The sequence below is a fragment of the Notolepis coatsorum genome, assembly GCF_963971535.1.
Source record: "Notolepis coatsorum genome assembly, chromosome: 7".
Classification (NCBI taxonomy): Eukaryota; Metazoa; Chordata; class Actinopteri; order Aulopiformes; family Paralepididae; genus Notolepis; species Notolepis coatsorum.
In genome coordinates, this window is record NC_140171.1 from 37476791 (window position 1) to 37496790 (window position 20000).

The following is a 20000-nucleotide window of genomic DNA, read 5'->3' on the forward strand; positions in this document are numbered from 1 at the left end:
GCGGAAGAGAGTATTTTAGTGTCATATTTAGCACATTGTCATGGAATACAACGCTTAGAACCAACAGGCTGGCTAGGACAACTAGCTTGCACGGCACTGTTTTATATATTTACATGCCGAGTATGTGTGTGTTTTGAATTCTGAGGCCACGTTTATGGTAGTGTGGGATATACAGTGGACGTCGTTTTAATATATTGTGGCGGAAGAGAGTATTTTAGTGTCATATTTATTGTCATGAGATACTCCGCTTGTCGGCTAACGTGCGCAGACTGATGACGACATCAACTCGAACTTGAGACATTCGCAGCAGCATAAGAAGTTAATTAAACTTGACGGACATTATATCGACGATAATTATCGATATCGAATTATATGAAAATAATTTTATTAATTTTATCGCGATAACGTTTTTGGTCATATCGCACAGCCCTATACAGCACTATGGTTATCAACTACACATTTATAAAACAAGGCATATTTAGCCAAAATATGTTGCCAGTAGGGCTGACCTTTCGAAGCTTTTTTTGGCAATCGAAGCTTCGGGGCCGAGCTTCGATTTTAATGTGAAGCTTCGAGAGATTTTTTTTTTTTTAATATTATTATTATTATTATTATTATTATTATTATTATTATTATTATTATTAGTATTATTATTATTATTATTATTATTATTATTATTATTATTATTTATTATTATTATTATTATTATTATTATTATTATTATTATTATTATTATTATTATTATTATATATTTTTTTATCTTATGTTGTGGGGACTTGTACAGAACTTTTGGTCAACTTTGTTGTTTTTAAATGTGCTCTATAAATAAAGTGGATTGGATTAATTAATTAAGTAGCCCCCTTTCGTGACTGTGACGCAGCCAACAAGGTTTCACTCGGCTGCGCTGCCTGGGTGCAGTGGGCTGCTCTCACAGCCAACGACATAACATTACATAATTATGTTGCAACCTTCGTCATATCCAAGCAAACAATTATATAAATATTTATATGTAGTTGATAGAGACAAAAGGCAGAATTCGACTTAATTAAGCACGTTTTATTAAGACATATTTTTATATGGGTCGGGACACTTCACAAAGCAGCACAATGAACACAAATCTGTCCGACATAGTCTTAAATAACAAACGGCATTGCTTCGCTTCTTCGTCGACATGTCTGCTGCACAGATAATCTCCACGTGTGCTTGTTGTAGAGAGGTGGAGTCGAGGCGCCGCTTACTTTCGTTTCAATTTGGAATGGGAGGCGGGAAGGCGCCGCTTACTTTCGTTTCATTGAATGGAGGCGCAAGATTTTGGAAGGCAAAAAATAAAATAAAATATATTATTTAAAAAATGTAATATATATATATATTTTTTTTCTTTTTACTTAAATTTTTTTTTATGTTCGAAGCTTGTGCCATCGAACGAAGCTTCGAAGCTTCGAAGTATTTAAGACAGCCCTAGTTGCCAGATTTTCTAATTTTTTAATGGCTAGAACCACTGCTCTAGCCACAGCCACAGCCCCTAGCCCACCCCCTATCACCCTCTAGCCACAGCCACAGCCCTAGCCCACCCCTATCACCTCTCTAGCCACAGCCACAGCCCCTAGCCCACCCCTATCACCCTCTCTAGCCACAGCCCCTAGTTCACTCCTCTCACCCCCTAGCCCCATCCACAGGCCCCTATTTCACTCTTCTCATCCCCTAGCCCCATCCACAGCCCCTAGTTCACTCCTCTCACCCCTAGCCCCATCCACAGCACTTAGTTCAGTCCTTTCACCCCATATCCAATCCCCTAGCCCACTCTCACCCCTAACCCACTCCTCTCATCCCTAAAGCCCATCCACAACCCCTATAACCCCATCATATCGTCGTCTCCCCCCCCCCCCCCCCCCCCACACCACACTCACAGCCCCTCTGAGCTCCTCCACAGCAGACTGAGAGGCAGCAAGGCTGGAGACCTCGGGGGAAGCTAGAGGGGCCATCAGCAGGGGAGAGGAAACAGGAGCCTTCATCATCTCTCTCACTCTCACACACACACACACACACACACACACAAACACACACACCTGATGCCATGCAGCTGTGCTGCCTCATTCACAACACTACATTGTAAAATAATCAGATTCAGGCACTGATAACTATTTACTAAAGTCTGTAGAGTAATGACTATCAGAGCTTACGTTATTAATGCTATGAATGGATAAAGACAGGCATGAGTTAGCTAGGTGCTAATGTAGAAGTCCCTCAGTCGGTAGTTCCTAAATAATGCCTGATGGAGAATGGTAATTATAGCAGGCTGTAGAGCTACAGCTGTAGGCGATATAGTGCCAGCGGATTCAGACAATCAATCAATCATTTGATAGAAACAGCTGAAGATAGTGAGGTGGAGATGTCAGTTTCGCTCCCTCTTTCTCTTTCTCTCTCTCCACGTTGACTGATTTTGTTGAAATTCAGTGAGTTGTCTGTTTCTGTGTTTGTATATGAGTTTCTGGCTGTCAAAAGAACGTATTAAAGACCATAGCCTATGCATGGCAATCTAGCCATAGCCTACAATTCAATAGGCTGATCAACTTACATAAATAAATGTAAGTTTAATGTAACTAGTTTAATTAGCATATTCAATTTAATTAGCCTAATAATGCTACCATACGGTGAAAGTAAGTCCACTATAATAGCCTAAGGCCTAACAAAGTATCAATGATATGATAAAAAAAGCATTAAAAGAAATAGGCTGTTATTAAAAAAAATACGATAATAATTAAAAGTATATATATTTTTTAAATGACACAACGCGACAAACAATCGACAAAAACATTCAATGACCACACATCAACTTGTCTATAACAGGCCTATTATCGGGTCAAAGGCTGTTATTTTGGTTGCAAGCCTTTCTTAGCAGAAGATCATCAGGCAGACTGTCAGACTTACTTTTCAGATGATAATTGTTCGGACAACCAAGTATAAGTATTCCAAGCTGTGCTGAACGGCTAAAAGCTCGGTTAGAATTCCGTACGGGTGAAAAGGTGACGCAGGCGAACGGCACACAATTGTGTCAATAATAATGACATCGGTGACTGAAAAACAAGACGTATGAATGATCGATCGATCGATCGTTGGTGTGGCTCGACTAAACTTCCCCAAGTTACGAAACTCTTCTCTCTCTCTCCGCTCTTTTTCCACTTGTCTTCTAGAAACTGCCCGTAACTGTTCGCCTGTCACATGATCTCTACACTGTCCGTGGGTCGGGCCGTTGGGCGGGACCGGGGAAGCTTGCAGGAGGCTGGGTGGGGTGGGACAGCACAGGCCTCTGGCGTGTGTGTCCGTGTGTGTGTCCGTGTGTGTGTGTCTGTGTGTGTGTGTGCGTGTGTGTGTGCGTGTGTGTGTGAACACTATCTGGAGAAGGAAGAAGGCGGCTTGGGCGTGACAGAGAACATAGCTCTTCCCACAAGGAACTAGGCTATATTATTATCAGCGAGAGAGGGACATGCTATCTATTGTTACCATAGGCTACTCATTTGAGTTGAGAAGCAAAACTTGTGGTGATGTCAAACAAATCATGACAAACGCATGCACACACACACGCACGCACGCACACACACACGCACGCACACACACACTCACCCAAGCCATCTGTCCTTACAGAGCTAAAACACAGCACATGTCTGTTTTCATCATCAGACCATCATCATCATCATCATGAACCTATTTTATTTTACCAAACAAGTTAATCAAGAACAAATTCTGATTTGCAATAACAGTCTGGCAAGAGGCAAAGGATTAGATTTTTATTTTTTTAAACGGGCAGACAGACAGAGAGACAGACACGTTGCTAAATAACAAGGAAGCTGCGGAAACATGAGGCAACACACCACATGAACAGGCACATCACAGCACAATAGACAACACAGACATGACAAGACAAGACAACACACACAGACATACCGCACAGTACATACTGTAACAACACAGACAAATACATCACAAAGCAATGGTACAGTACAGCATCACAGATTACAAATGCTAGCACATAATGATAATGACAGTAGCATGACATCACACATAGCAGAAGAGGAGGTAGCCAGGCCAGGGGCACATAACCTACTGTACACACACACACACACACACACACGCACACACACACACACACACACACACATGTGCAGTAAGCCGTGACAGTGTGTGGTGCTTGTTGGGGAGCTAGCAGGGTTGTGGTTGCTTGGTTGTGACAGCAGAGCAGCTCTGTTATTTCATGGATGGGTTCTGCTGTAGGTGAAGTCTCTCTGAAGTCAAGCCACTGTGTAAACACATCCGCTTAACAGCTTAGGGTCTGCTGTCTGTGAGATGTAGAGCGTGACACAATGTGGTCATATCATACATGACACACATGACAGATACGTCTGCTGTGTGAGATGTAGAGCGTGACACATGGTCATATCATACATGATACGTCATCAGCTGTGTGTGAGATGTAGAGCATGACACAATCAATGGTCATATCATACATGACACACATGTTACCTATACTAGCCGATGAGAGGTTAAAGCACCAATCTGTAATCTGTATGGGGTATTAGTCATACATTCAAGAGTTGTATCTGTTGACGGGAAATAAGCTATTTGGAACTTTCTCCACATTTTAAATCAACATTTACAGTAGATCTGTTTTACTTTATGTGTTTACAAATATAAACAAACCTTTTACAGCCAGACAATACAGCAAATGGTTACCCAGTCGAATTCTATAGGACGTTTTTTGGTAAATTGGCACAGCTTCTTATTGATATGTACAATGAATCCTTGTGTTCTCTTAAATTGCCCCATACACTTACTCAGGCCTCAATTTCCTTAATCTTGAAGAATAACAGAGACCCTCTCTTATGTGGGAGCTACCGTCCTATAAGTTTGCTATCCGTGGATCTAAAGCTTCTTTCCAAACTATTATCTATGCGTTTAGAATCTGTACTACCCTCTATTATCTCCCCAGATCAGACGGGATTCATAAAAAAACTGTACTCTTTTTTCAACAGGCGGCTTCTTAATGTCACTATATAGGCGGCTACTTCCTCAATATCAGAAGCTGTGATCTCGCTAGATGCAGAGAAGGTTTTTGACTTGGTGGAGTGGAGCTACTTATTCTATACCATGGAGAGATTTGGCTTGGGTAAAACATTTATCACTTGGGTGAAACTGCTTTATACCTCCCCTATAGCCTCAGTCAGAACCAATAAAACACATTCTGAATATTTTCCTCTCTTTCGCTCTACTCGGCAAGGCTGCAATTTGAGTCCTTTATTATTTAATATCACAATAGAACCATTGGCCATTGCTCTTAGATCAAATCCTAACATAACTGGTATTCATAGATTTGGCATCGAACAGAAGACTTCACTTTATGCGGATGACTTGCTTTTTATATGTATCGAATCTCTCTGTCTCTATTCCAGCTGCCCTTGGCGTTTTCAGTTCATTCGGTGAAAATATCAGGATATTTAAACTTAGATAAAAGTGAGCTATTCCCTCTGAATGCAGAAGGTCGAAATTACCCCTTGCATACTTTGCCCTTTAAAATGTCCCCACTTGGCTTCACATATCTTGGCATTCGTTTCACAGACAAATTTAAGAATTTATTTAAATTTAACTTCTCCCCTTTGTTAATTAAGCAAACTGCATAAAGACTTTGAACGATGGTCGCTATTACCCCTGTCCTTAACTGCGCGAGTCAACTCAGTTAAGATGAACTCCCTGCCAAAATTCTCATACCTGTTTACCCATCTTTCTTACACAAGCATTTTTCCAGAAAATGTACAGTTTGGTGTCGCAGTTCATCTGGAACAGGGGAGTCCCTAGGCTCGGTAGAGCCCTGCTACAAAGACCAAAACCTCTGGGAGGGATGGCTCTGCGCAATTTTAAATTCTATTATTGGGCAGCCAACTTTAGAGTATTAAAACATTGGGCACGGTTTGAAAACACACCTTCATCTCCAGTATGGTTGCATTTGGAATCCTCCTCTTCCAGCCCTGCCTCACTGGCTGCTCTTGCTCACGCACCTCTACTTTTTCTTGCCTCTCCCTACTCTAAAAATATTATTGTCAAATCACAACACTTAGGATCTGGAATCAGTTTAGACTACATTTTGGTTTACAATCTTTTTCTTTACTAGCTCCAATTACAGCTAACCCTGTCCTGGATAGAGCTTTTCTCTCCTGGTCCCCTCTTGGTAGTAGAACGTTCAGAGATTTATAGATTTCTTTTGATAAAACATGGGGTAGTTTCTTATATGTTGGGGAACAGGGTTCAATCGACACCCCATAAGCAATGCTCACTTCTAGCCTAGCATTGTCTGGTTGGTTGACCTGTCTACATGTGCAGGTGTAACCCGATGTTTACCTTCTCACTTAAAAAAAAGAAATTCCATTCCTCTCTTTCTGCTGTACAGTCCTTGTCCTGAGTGTACATATCTGTTCAATTGACTGTATGTCCGAAACAATATCTATATATTTCTTTTGTGGTGTATTCGCTGTAGTCTATATTCAACAGACCTATATTTTGAATACTTATACGTAGTTATGTGCAATATGTATATTGTTTACATTCAACAGACCTATATTTTGAATACTTATACGTAGTTATGTGCAATATGTATATTGTTTACATTCAACAGACCAATATTTTGACTACTTATATGTAGATATGTGCAATACGTTTGACCTACTGCTCATTTCATATTGCAACGAAAAACTTCAATAAACAAAGTTTTGAAAAAAAGAAAATACAGCAAATACATTTAGAAACATGTAGTTACCCGTCTAGTGTCAGTTCTTGTATATCAAGGGCTCAGTCAATCAACTAGAGTTTATTTTTAATAAAATAATTACATATTTTATCATTTTTAGTGGTGGGGCCACCCATTTGTTTGCTTGAATCAGTAATTGGGAGCATATGCTCTTTTTTTTTATCATCTGTCCTTCCATGTGTGTGTTCTCATTGTTGCTGTTAAAAATGAGACTGCAGGTATTACCAACTAAGTATAAGGTGACTCAGTGGTACCCTGAACGCCACAGACCAGAATGTGCCCTGCACCTTGATTTCATTCATTTAATTAAATTTATTTATTAACACAAAGAGTTAAACAAAAGTCAAGAAAATACATATAATACGTAACCATATTGTGTAGGAGAAGTGTAGAAGCCTAGAGGCTTATCGATAACTTCCCCTGTTTTGCCAAAAAATCAACAATACAAAAATATACATATTATTTAAAAAATACCAGTAATACATTCAAAAGATATGTGTTAATACAAACATACATACACACAGTACATACATGCATATATACTGCGTATGTTACCGGTCCCAATGGGCTACTGGGTACCGTAACAAATCATGTTCGCAGCCGGTCTCCATTCACTCCCTGAAAGCATAGAATATGATCAAGAGGAGTGAAGACACGTGCTGCTCAGTTTACTCCAGAAACTCCTCTGAGAGATTTATTGTCATCAATAACTCTCAATTAACAATTCGGTATCAAAACATCATATTTACAGTAATTACATATGCATTCATTCATGTAAATCAGATACACATGCCTCCTGGGTTCAATATCAATGGTCACTTAAACCAATGGTCACTTAAATCATAAGCGACATCTTAATACTTCTCTTTACTGTAATACTAAACATTCACTCTACACGTGCATGTGTGAGCTTTTTGGATAACTCACAATGTAAGATCACACCTTTAAATGAGGGGGGGCAAGGGATAGGAAAGATAGAGGGAGAGAAGGAGAGAGAGAGAGAGAGAGAGGGAGAGAGAGAGCGGGTGGGAGGGAGAGAGAGAGAGAGAGAGAGAGAGAGAGCGAGAGAGAGAGAGAGAGAGAGAGAGAGAGAGAGATAGAGAGATGGCTTAACTATTCCTCTTTTAGCCAAAGGCTTGAACAGTAATTTCCATACTATTGCAATGTGCTATTGAAACAACAGGTCGCCACATGTCATCAATGTCCATAGGTCAGAGAGCACCAAAGTCAAACCTACTTTTACCGTAACCTACTTTGGGTAGTTCAAGACTGCTCTTAAAGGAAAACTCCAACATTTTGGGAAATTAGCTTATTTAACATCTTCCCTGGAGTTAGACAAGAAGATACATACCTTTTTTGTCTCTGTGCGCGCATTTAGCTTTGGGAACAGTCGCTCCGTTAGCATAGCTTAGCTTCATCACTGGAAGTGAGGGAGGACAGTAGCCTGACGTTCCCTACGGGTTTGTTGATATTCTCATTCCTTCAAAGGATCCGAACCGATTGAAGTTTATGGATAACATGACTTAAAATCCTCTTACCTTGACGATTAAAAGCCTTCCCAATTTAGAAAACAGTAATCCAATGGCTGGTATTGATAATATACTATACTAACTACTGGACGCTCGGAGCTAACTGGAGCTAACACAGAACAGGATGGTAAAGCAAATATAATGACTTCCTTTCTGGGGTTTTCAAAATAAAAGTGCAACGTTTATAGCAGCGGAAAACATTTATTTTGTACATTATCTAACGTTAACACGAACCTAAACTAACGTTATTACAACTAACCTAAAGTTAGTTTAGGTTCGTGTTAACGTTAGATAATGTACAAAATAAACATTTTCCGCTGCTATAAACATTGCACTTTTATTTTGAAAACCCCAGAAAGGAAGTCATTATATTTGCTTTACCATCCTGTTCTGTGTTAGCTCCGGTTAGCTCCGAGCGTGCAGCAGTCAGTATTATATTATCAATACCAGCCATTGGATTACCGTTTTCTAAATTGGGGAGGCTTTTAATCGTCAAGGTAAGAGGATTTTAAATCATGGTATCCATAAACTTCAATCGGTTTGGATCCTTTGAAGGAATGAGAATATCAACAAACCTGTAGGGAACGTCAGGCTACTGTCCTCCCTCACTTCCAGTGATGAAGCTAAGCTACGCTAACGGAGCAACTGTTCCCAAAGCTAAATGCACGCACAGAGACAAAAAAGGTATGTATCTTCTTGTCTATCTCCAGGGAAGATGTTAAATAAGCTAATTTCCCAAAATGTTGGAGTTTTCCTTTAAACTTCATGGGAAATATTCCTTTCCTAGAATCATTTGCTCCTATTAAAACTTCACAAAATGGTGTCTTCTTAACATTCAGTTACATGACTGGAGGTGTATAATGACATGTGCGTCCTGGTGACGTATGCCTACTGCGGCCTTCAGACACATTTTCAGGGAAAGTGATTACCCTTATTCCATATTTTCGTTAGGTCACCTTATTTCACATTATAGTCAAACGACCTTACTTCACATTATAATCAAGCGCTCAGGTTTCAGCATTGGATAAACAAGTCACAATGTACCTTAATAATATAACGTCTTTTATACCCCAGTGGCAGGTATGCGCTGCTAGTATTTGATAACGTGGAAAACGCCATTTTCCCTCGCGGAGAATGCATATCACAATGTGCACATAACATTTTTTATATTCTTACTGACGTTGTTAAACATTCAACTCGTTTCACAATTCTTGTTACTCATTTCACCTAACATTATAACTTCTAAACGATAGTGTTTTCGGTACTTTCCACCGTGTACTGAACTGAAAGCATAGAATATGATCAAGAGGAGTGAAGACACGTGCGGCTCAGTTTACTCCAGAAACTCCTCTGGCGTGAGAGGGCGGAAACCGTCACCTAGGGGGACCTGGCGCATCACCTGAACTACATGGTTCCGCTCTTAACTTCCTGTCTAATCAATTCTCCATCTCACAGTCAATGTGAACTTGGTTAATTATATTAATGTATAGCTGGTAATTTAAAGTTTACCATAATTCTTCTAATCATGTAAATTAGATAGGTACAATTGCAAAAATTACACAAGATTATGCACATATTCTTGAGGATACTACACGTACATTATAATACATATAACCACCCACTCACCTGCCTACAAACCTACCCACCCGCTGTGCCACATAAAGGCCTGTATTCTGCTAGACATGACCGTATTGATGATTTGGTCGCTACAGAGGTTAGAGAGGTGTTATTAAATCCCACACATCGAAATATTGTCGAGTGATACCCGAATTTACCATATTCACACGGTGGCCATTTTTCTTTTAAGTCATGCCCAGGTTGGGATTTCTTTCCCAACCCGATTTTTTTAAATATCATAATATTAATATTAAATGTTATAATTAGTAATATTTCACTTATGTCAAGGAAGATCAGAGAGAAATGCTTATCCTTGAGATAGGCCTTCTTGGGCAGCTAAGTGGCGCAGTGGGCAAGGCGCTCGCCACTAACGCAGGAGATGCTGGGTTCGAGCCCAGCTCTCGGCGTTGCTTCCGGCTTGGCTGGTCGTTCATACTAATACAATTGGCAGTATTAGGGGGTGGGAAAGCCGGTGGGTGGGGATCGGACGTTGTGGACAGCGACTCCTACAGGTTGGTTGGTGCGCCTGTACAGCAGAATCAGGAAGTATCGGGGGCAGCGTGAGCCTCCCACACGTTACTCCTCGCCACTGAGAGATCACGCTGTTCAGGTGAAAAGATGCGACGGCTGCCTCCTTGTGTACCGGAGAGGACACGTGATGCAAGGCTTCGTCCACATTGCAGCCGACCAGTGGGGGGCATGGTCTAACAACGTTCGAGACAGGGGAGGGTAGAATTGGATAATACGAAATTGGGATGGGAGAAAAATAGAAAATGGGGAGAAAAAGTTGATAAAAAAAAAAAAAAAAAAAAAAAAGATAGGCCTTCTTGTACTAACTGGCCAAACATGTCAGAGGCCTTGGCTGTAGGATTACAAATATAAAAAAATGTAAACAACATGATAGTCTTTTACTATCATGCACTTTGCTAACTAAGGAATCTACCTTGCCTATATTACTACCTACTATGTTAATATGTCTATATGCACTCAATACTGTGGCACTGAAGTTCAACACTGTTTGATGAACAATGTTACTTACCCTTAGCTGCCAGAGTACCCTTCCTGCTGACTTGTTGTAGAGAACGTGTATGTCTCTTTGGATAAAAGCGTCAGCTAAATGTAAAATGTAAATGGTCTTGATATTTAGCAGTGTTGGCCATGTCCATAGACTTGTAGTTAGTGGCTTGAGGACTGCAGGCCTGTCGGAGAGGAGGAGAGACTTGGTTGTATCTTTGCTGTAATGGGTATCCAGGCGCTGTGGTAAATGGTAAATGGCTGTATTTATATAGCGCTTTTATCCAAAGCGCTTTACAATTTGTTCCTCACATTTTACCCATTCACACTCACACATTCACACACCGATGGCGGAGGCAACCATTGCAAGGTGCCAACCTGCTCATCAGGAGCAATTAGGGGTTAAGTGTCTTGCTCAAGGACACTTTGACACGCTGCCCGGGTGGAGCGGGAATCGAACCAGGAACCTGTAGCATGTAGAATTTCTGTTATATGAAATAAAACTGGCACCCATGGACAACGTACATGACAGAGACTCGTTCGAGGACACTTCAACAGGGACAGACACATTGGTTGTCACTGGGATCTAAGCTGTGACCTTCTGGACAGTCCCTCTATAATCACAAGCCCACCATGCCACCCCCAGAGAAAGTGACTCCACACAGGTTGGAGGTCTGGTTCCTTCTATTTCTTCTAGCTTTAGGGGAGAGATATTAATGTTCATATCATATAATGGATTACAGAAGTAATATCTAAATTATATTACCCTTTATGTCATAGTGAAGTACAATCATGATGTGAGCTACTCAGACTGATCCTGAATCTGTCCTCCTTTTCTTTCTGAATACAGGCCCAGACCTTTCCCTGTGTTCTTTTCTCTCCTTTCCTCCCTTGCTCTGATTTGGCTTCGACCACTGACCTGACATGTGATGGCGATTCTGATGTGGTCTGGAAGAGAAGGGACATCAACGTTTGTACTTCCTCAGGAAGTGAAACCCTTGAAGAGTAAATATAGGACAATGATGTCATTATTTGACAAGTCATCTGATCACACCTTTTCTATGATTGCTTGGTATGGTAACCTGAACATCAAGGACAAAAACACATCTGAGCACTATTGTGAAGGTGGCTGGTAAGGTGATACGTAGGTGTCCCACAGACTCCCCTGGCGGTATCTCTGACCAGCTTGTTCTCCACAAGGCCATGTGTACATTGCACTGCACCAACCAACTCCTCACTCTTCACTCTGAGTCTCTCCCCTCAGGCCGTAGATTTAGAGTACCTCAATTCAAGTGAAATAGTTAGATAGAGGGAAAAACTCCTTCATTACCAACCTGCTTCATTTGCACATGTTATTTAATTAGTTTGTTGTGTTTTTGTGTACCGTATATTGTATGTTTATGATATATAAATTCTTTGCCGGACCCAAGAACCGGGGGGCAACTTATACGAGTCTTAGTCGCTTACTGAGTGATTGAAACACATTGTTGAAACACACATGTGTGAGTGTTAGTAGCTACTGACCAGACCAGAACAAATGAGCAGCTGGAACTGCACAAACATTTTGTATAATAGTGGACCACATGAAGAAAACCTTGGTTGAATATCACAGCAATGTTGTGCATTTCTGACAGTAGCTAACTGTTGAAGTCAGAGGTTCTGTGTAGGATTGTTAGTAACTGTCTAACTGCATATATAACTGTTTCCATTAGTAACTGTCTAACTGCATATATAACTGTTTCCACTAGAGGGCGCTCTAGGCGGAGCCACTCAGGAACACCACCAGGTGGCGAGTATAAATAGAGATGTCTCCTCCCATTCTTTCTCTTTCCCCCAGCCTCTCAGTGAGAGGAGAACTGTAGAACTGCTGCTCTGCCATGTGAATAAATAAACCACGCCAGTTAAGGCTCAAGATAGAAACCATGCCTCTTGACCACATTATTGTCGCCCTATAGCCGGATTCTGTCAACACTAACGCTATATTCACTCAACATTGTCAGACTTGGAGTCGTCCGAGTATCAGTTGCTTGCATTGGATTTCAATTTACCGCCAATTTCATTGCTTTGTTTCCATTTGCATCTTTGCTTAATTAACGTGTATTTGACGCTATATAATCACCCTAATTGAAGCAAAGATATGGCCTGGGGGCTGGGGGCAACGTTAGCTTTAGCTTTGCCTATATAGTAATACTGGCCGCCTCTAGCTTTAGCTTAACTTAATGTTTGTGATGTTGCTACAGCACCAGAAAGCCTGATATACTGTAACGTGTATCAATTAGTTGTACATTTTATAGCTTGGCTTTCTTTTGCATCTAGCAGCAAAGCACATGGCGGTTGTATGGTGGGTGGGTGTGATGCTTGAGTGGCTTAACATTTGCTAGCCAGTAGCTAGCTCCCAAACTGTAGTGGATGCATCAAGTGCCACAGAGTATGAGGCACTTGATGACGGATATACGGTACACATATACAGTAGTTAATCATACATATATCCCAGTTCCCCACTGGCAGGCTTTAACTAGGCTTGCCTGAGCTCCTGGCTGCAAGACAAATTTCAGACAAGTGACAGAAATGATGTATGCCAATTGTGCCTACTGGTAGCCTATTGTGATTAATTATACTGTGTTAGACACTTAATCCTTAAATCTGTGTTACAAACACACATACACAAAGCCACACAGTAGGCTAATACACAAGTTATTAACAAGCAGCAACAGTGTTCCAGTGACAGTCAACATCAAAATATTCTCTCTGAGTAGCTCTGGGCTAACTTTTATTAGTTGTAATGGCAGTTACAAATGTAACTCAGCTGCCAAGCTAACGGTATGAGTCAGAAGAGAGAGAACGAGACAGAGACATAGAAGGACAGACAGAAAGACAGACAAAGATACAGAGAGTGAGAGAGAGACAGAGAGAAGGAGAGAGAGAGAGAGAGATAGAGAGAGAGAGAGAGAGAGAGAGAGAGAGAGAGAGAGAGAGAGAGAGAGAGAGACAAAGACAGAGACAGAGACAGTCATGTATAGAGAGTGAGTGAGAGAGAGACAGAGAGAGAGAGAGAGAGAGAGAGAGAGAGAGAGAGAGAGAGAGAGAGAGAGAGAGAGAGAGAGAGAGAGAGAGAGAGAGAGAGAGAGACAGAGACAGAGACAGAGACAGAGACATGTATTTTCTTTGGATAATAAACCTTACAAACTACTGTACATCAGCTGCAGCCTGTGCATTCAATCTGGCAACATCCACAACTTATTTTGTTACCCGAGTAGAAGAACATCTGAGTAGGTGCATCGTGGCCCTGGGTCAATTTATTAGGGAATGAAAAGCGGCCACTACAATACTCATACACACAAATACATATACACATGCCCATACACACAACTAAATATATTAATATACACATACTCATACACGCAAATAAATATACACATACTCATACGCAAATAAATATACACATTCACACAACTACATATATATATACACATACTCATACACACAACTACATATACACATACTCATGCACACAACTACATATACACACACATACATATATACATATTCATAAACACAAATACATATACACATACTCATACACACAAATACATATACACATACTCATACACACAAATACATATACACATACTCATACACACAAATACATATACACATACTCATACACACATATACAGGTTTATGGTTGTCTGTCTAACATACAGAACACCAGCCTGTCATAACAAGGTATTTTATAGGTCTTTTTGTAGGTCCCGCCCCAAGACTTATATAGAAATAACACCCCCCATTGGTGTGTGTGTGTGTGGGGGGGGGGGTAGATAGATAGATGATTCAAATGAAAAACCACATGCTTGCTCACCCACACACACATGCATGCATGGATACACACACACACACATACACTCATGCATGCACAGTCGCACACACGCACGGACAAACCTCTGGAGTCTTGAGTGTGCACTAAGGATAAAGTGCCATTTTGCCTGCAGTGGAGGCGTGTCCAGGCAAACCAAAAAGGGTAAACCATAATTATCATTCACTTGGCCCTGCCCTGCAGGACACGCTGCTGACAGATCTACAGTATCTAGTGCTGTCAACTGTCCTGTATTAGCCAGGACGTCCCGTATATTGGCCTAAATTGGTTTGACCTCCCTTGTCCCACAAATCCTCTTGTCTCATCCCATTCCATTCCATTATAATACTGTTGTATACACTTGTCACTGTTACTTTTACTATTCTTTGATTTCATATAATTTATATTTCTTCCTGTTATTCCATTTGTATTAACTTTTTCATTTTTATTTGATCTTTATCTGAGCTGATCTGTTTCTCTCGTCCAACACGTTTCATTGCACCATTGATCTTGTGTTAACCAACACATAAAGAAACTTGAACTTGAACTTGTATATTGACTGCTAATCTACTCTGTAATTGCTCAGTTGTATTTTTGCCACCTCTGTTTAAGCTTTATGTATCTATAAAAAGAAAAAAAGAACAACAAAATGACTGGCCCGAGATACATGAGACATCACTTAGCTGTTGTCTCAGAACCATGGATAGTATGCTGTTGTTTCAGGACCATGGACAGCGCTGTTTCTAGTCACTTTGTTCGGTTCCTTAGCCTGCTTGCTTGTTGTGGTTTTAAATAGAACCTTTGGCTCTAATTCCATTCCCCCCCCTTGCCCCCATTGTAGCAAATCCATTGACAGAAGGGAAATGACAGGGAGGTGAAGAGACAGTCAATGAGAGAGAGAGAGAGAGCTGCAAGCCGCAAACAGCTGTTTCTACGTGCCTCCCCCTGCTCATCTGATTATATGTCTATATAAGGAATAACTTTGAGAGACTGTTCATCATGTGAGTCATATAAGAGATTCTGCTTTGACAGCTAAGCTAACAAGCCCATTGTTCAGTTAAGACCATTGTAATGATCAAGTTGGTAAAATGGTCTCAAAAGGTACAAGTTCAACATTTTGTTGACAGTTTTGGCTGTTAAGATTGTGCAAGGAAGGGCGGCTACGTTGCGTAGTGGGCAAGGTGCTCGCCACGAATGCGGAGACGCTGGGCTCGCCTGTTCGAGCCCAGCGCTCCACATTGCTTTCAGTTTAGCTGGTCGTTCATACTAATACACATTGGCCATATTAGGGGGTGGGAAACTGATGGGTGGGGATCGGGCGTTGTGGACAGCGACTCCTACAGGTCGGTTGGTGCGCCTGCGCAGTAGAATCAGGAAGTGTCGGGGGCAGCGTGAGCCTCCCACGCGTTACTCCTCGCCACTGAGAGATCGAGCTGCGCAGGTGAAAAGATGCGACTGCTGTTACCTCAAGTACCGGAGGGGACTTGTGCTATGTATGACTTAGTCCACATTGCAGCCGGCTTGTGGGAGGCAAGAAACAGCGTTCGTGACAGGGGAGGGTTGAATTGGATGATACGAAATTGGGATGGGAGAAAATATAGAAAATGGGAGAAAAAGTGGATAAAAAAAAAAGATTGTGCAAGGAACATACAACAGAAAGTTAACGTTCCATCGACTTTTTATTTTCTGTGAAGAACCCAGATTATTTTGGTGTTATTTCATGTCTGACATAGGCATGTTATTAAAGTGAGAAGCGGGAGAGGCGTAAACTCAATTGGGTGGTGTATTATGCCACCATGTGACTGTATTATGCTTTGTTATAAGTTGGTGTTACATTTCATATGGATTTGATCATCAAGTTTGAACAAGGACTTTTTATAAGTCCATGTTTATATAGTTTTCAAACTATATCTCTTCTTTTTTGTGCTTTTTTCATGTTTTTCTCCATCCCCAAATGGTATCGTTATACAAATTCCCTCCTGGTTGCTGTGCTACCATACTGTCTGTCTAGGGAGGGTGCCAGCAGCTTCTTTTCAACTGACAGCTAAAGGCGCTCCCATAGTCCAGCAGACTGTACACAGAGCAGACTCCGCGGAGGTCCGCGCGGACTCTTGAGCTTTGATCTCAGCGGACAGCAGACCCACAGGTGGGAAGCTCCTATTTTCTGACGCGCGGACATCCGCGCCGCTGACTTGGTGTCACACAAAACGCTGCTCGGCGTTTTGGTTGACATCGAACTGCATTTAATGTGACGCGGATCTGCATTTTACTCTGAACACTCGCTCTGTGCCAAGAGAGATGTTTGAATGGCTTTTCTAAATGAAGTGTGTAAAATTGCCAGTTTTATTTCGAAATATTGGAAACGGAGATAACATAGAATGTTATCTCCGTTTCCAATATTTTGAAATAAAACTGGTGCTTTTATTTCATGCAATGCGTGTCTTTTCAGCACCACGCGCTGTCCACCTCAAGCCTATACGGTACATTGCATCTCGCTGCCTATATACCTGTTATTCAAGTGCGTAAAACTGCCCGTTTTATTATCGAAATATTGGAAACGGAGATAACATACTCTTTATTTTGACATCGGATGACGACGACATGACAGAAGTTGAACAGCGTGGGGACAATTGTGTAAACTGCTGCGTGACATGTAGGAAATTGGTCCGCGGAGGTCCGCTCGACTATGAAGGCTCAAAGAGTCCGCGCGGACCTCCGCGGGGTCTGCTCTGTGTACAGTCTGCTGGACTATGGGAGCGCCTTAAGAGTTTCACTGGGAGGTGAAAAACGCATGTGAGGTTCACGCTATCTCTTCCAGATCCCCGCCCTGCTGAATAGGCGCCCCAAGCGAACCAGTAGGAGTCACTATTGCAACAACCAGGACTAATACCCCACTGGCTTCTGTGGCAGAATAGTCCCCTTCCCCCTCAAACAATCCCCCAGCCATGTTTCAACCCCCCCCCCCCCCATCCCATTACACTCCCCCATCTATTCACCTTTCGTCTCTCACCTTCAACCCTCCCAAACCATGCCCCCCCCCTCCTAACCAGGGGCGTTTTTAGGGTTAGAAAACATTGGGGGCTTCAGCCCAGGGGGTGGAGGGGGGTCCCCCCCCCCCCCCTTTTTTTTTTTTTTTTTTTTTTTAAACACAGTAATACGCAATTTTTGAGTAATTAGAGATGAATACTGAAGAACTAGAATCATTAGAGGTTCTCAAAGTGAGGTCCATGTCCATGAGAGGGATCTGGGCAGTCCCCATAGAAAATTCAAAGTTAACAGGACCAAATCATCAGTTTCTTATTTATTTATTTAACCTTTATTTAGCCAGATAAAACATTGATCTGGTCCAAGAGGCCCCAACAGGAGTACAAATATACATATATACACATATATATATATATATATATATATATATATATATATATATATATACATATACTGTACATACATACACACATATACACCAATAACAAAATAAAAACAGTTAAGAATCATACACATAAGCAAATAAACAAACAAACAAACATATGCACAGCCTATGTACAAAAGAAATAAACAGTTAATCTCTAGTCTTTACAGTTTTCTTCAATTGCATAAACACTCAAATCAAAAGTATTACACAATTATCAAAACATTACACTCAAGGAGCAAAACATAGGCCCAGATTTGCACCTCTATAAGCACAATGTCAGCCTCACACTTTTTGCAAAACAATACACAGAGCAAAAAAGTATCTTGCCAGATCCAGCTAGGCAAAGAGATAATGTCTAGTATTTTCTGTACTCTATTTAAATTTTTTCAAAATTGTTTTTGTTTTACTGTAATTTTAACCTGTAGGCCTACTGGATACAGTATTTTATGTTTGTCTGATATTTGCTGAGCTTACAGTGTTATGCACATAGTAGCATGAAAACTGGGACATGTTTTGTTGTGATTCTCCATGTTGAAATGTTGACTGATTTGGTTATATGGCGAGAAAATTTATATTTTCATCAGTCTGCATCATTGATTTGGGTATATGGAGAGAAAATGTTTTTTTTCCAGCAGTCTGCATCATTGATTTGGGTATATGTAGATAAATAAATAATATTTTCATCAGTCATTGGTCTTGTGTAGTGTTTGGTGAATTTATTGTATATTTGCACATTCTCTGCGTACTTCACTTACAGTACTCTAATCACTGATAAGTAGAATAGCTAAATGTGTTTTAGGTTAAGCACAGCAGTGTGAGTAACTGGTTCAAACAGAATTAAGTCATATAAAACGTGTGTTTCATATAGTAACAAAATGTAGTTTTTTTAAATTAGTGTATGGTTTTGACAAGTGTTTAATTTAGCAAAGGATCTGAGGTGTTCTGATAATTGTGTGTGTGGTTGTGCTAATTGTGTGTTTTGAAACACCGGGCCCCGTTTTAAAAATCATGCTTAAGCAATCGAAAAAAAAAGTCTCATAAAAAAGATATTAGATTTTTGGGTATTTTCCTGCCTTTGGTCCGCTTTGCATTCACATCTCAAATGCAGGGTTCACTTGCAAGAGTGAATGAGCTTTCACACCACCCCAAACCAACCGGACTATCCGAGGAAATGAACCAGGGTTTGATTAAAGCTTATTATAGTTTATCACAGTATCATGAGCATGTCTTTGTCAGTGGACACTGGACATGGGTATGGAGGCTCCAGGTGCTGCTGCGTTAAAGTGCACATCTTCAATACCTATCTGTACTATTTAAAAGCACAGTGCAGGACACACTCAAAGGTTATCGCACCTCAGAGATGGCAGTGGACATGTATGACAGGACAAAGGCCATATGTAATGGCATCTTGTGGCACAAGCTCAGACCTCAGCTCAGGAGATCAGCTGAGACAGAGACTGTTCTATCCAGAGCTTGAGAGCAGGTTCTCATGAGTTGGATAACAACTTATGAGAGGCATACAGGCATGTTATCCAGCCTCAGACCAGTTTCTCTCAGTGGAATTGCTGCAACCCCTCGCCACACATTACAATATCCAACTATTGCCAGAGGAGATCACAGTTGCAAAGTGTTTCCTGGTCAGGACAGGCAGAGATGCAGTCCCTACTATCCAAAGTGTCTTTTCCCTCCTGGATGATGATGATAATAATAATAATAATAATAATAATAATAATAATAATAATAATAATAATAATAATAATAATAATAATAATAATAATAATA

General features: G+C 40.9%; 1 protein-coding gene across 1 annotated transcript in view; it reads right to left on the bottom strand.

The window, feature by feature from the left end:
* Positions 1-3206, bottom strand: part of klf3 (Kruppel like factor 3 (basic)) — a 28361-nt gene extending 25155 nt beyond the window's left edge. Inside the window, exon 1 of the mRNA XM_084317921.1 lies at positions 2929-3206. The gene's annotated coding sequence lies outside the window, so the exon portion shown is untranslated. The remainder of the gene's footprint in view (positions 1-2928) is intronic.
* Between the last annotated feature and the right edge of the window lie 16794 nt (positions 3207-20000).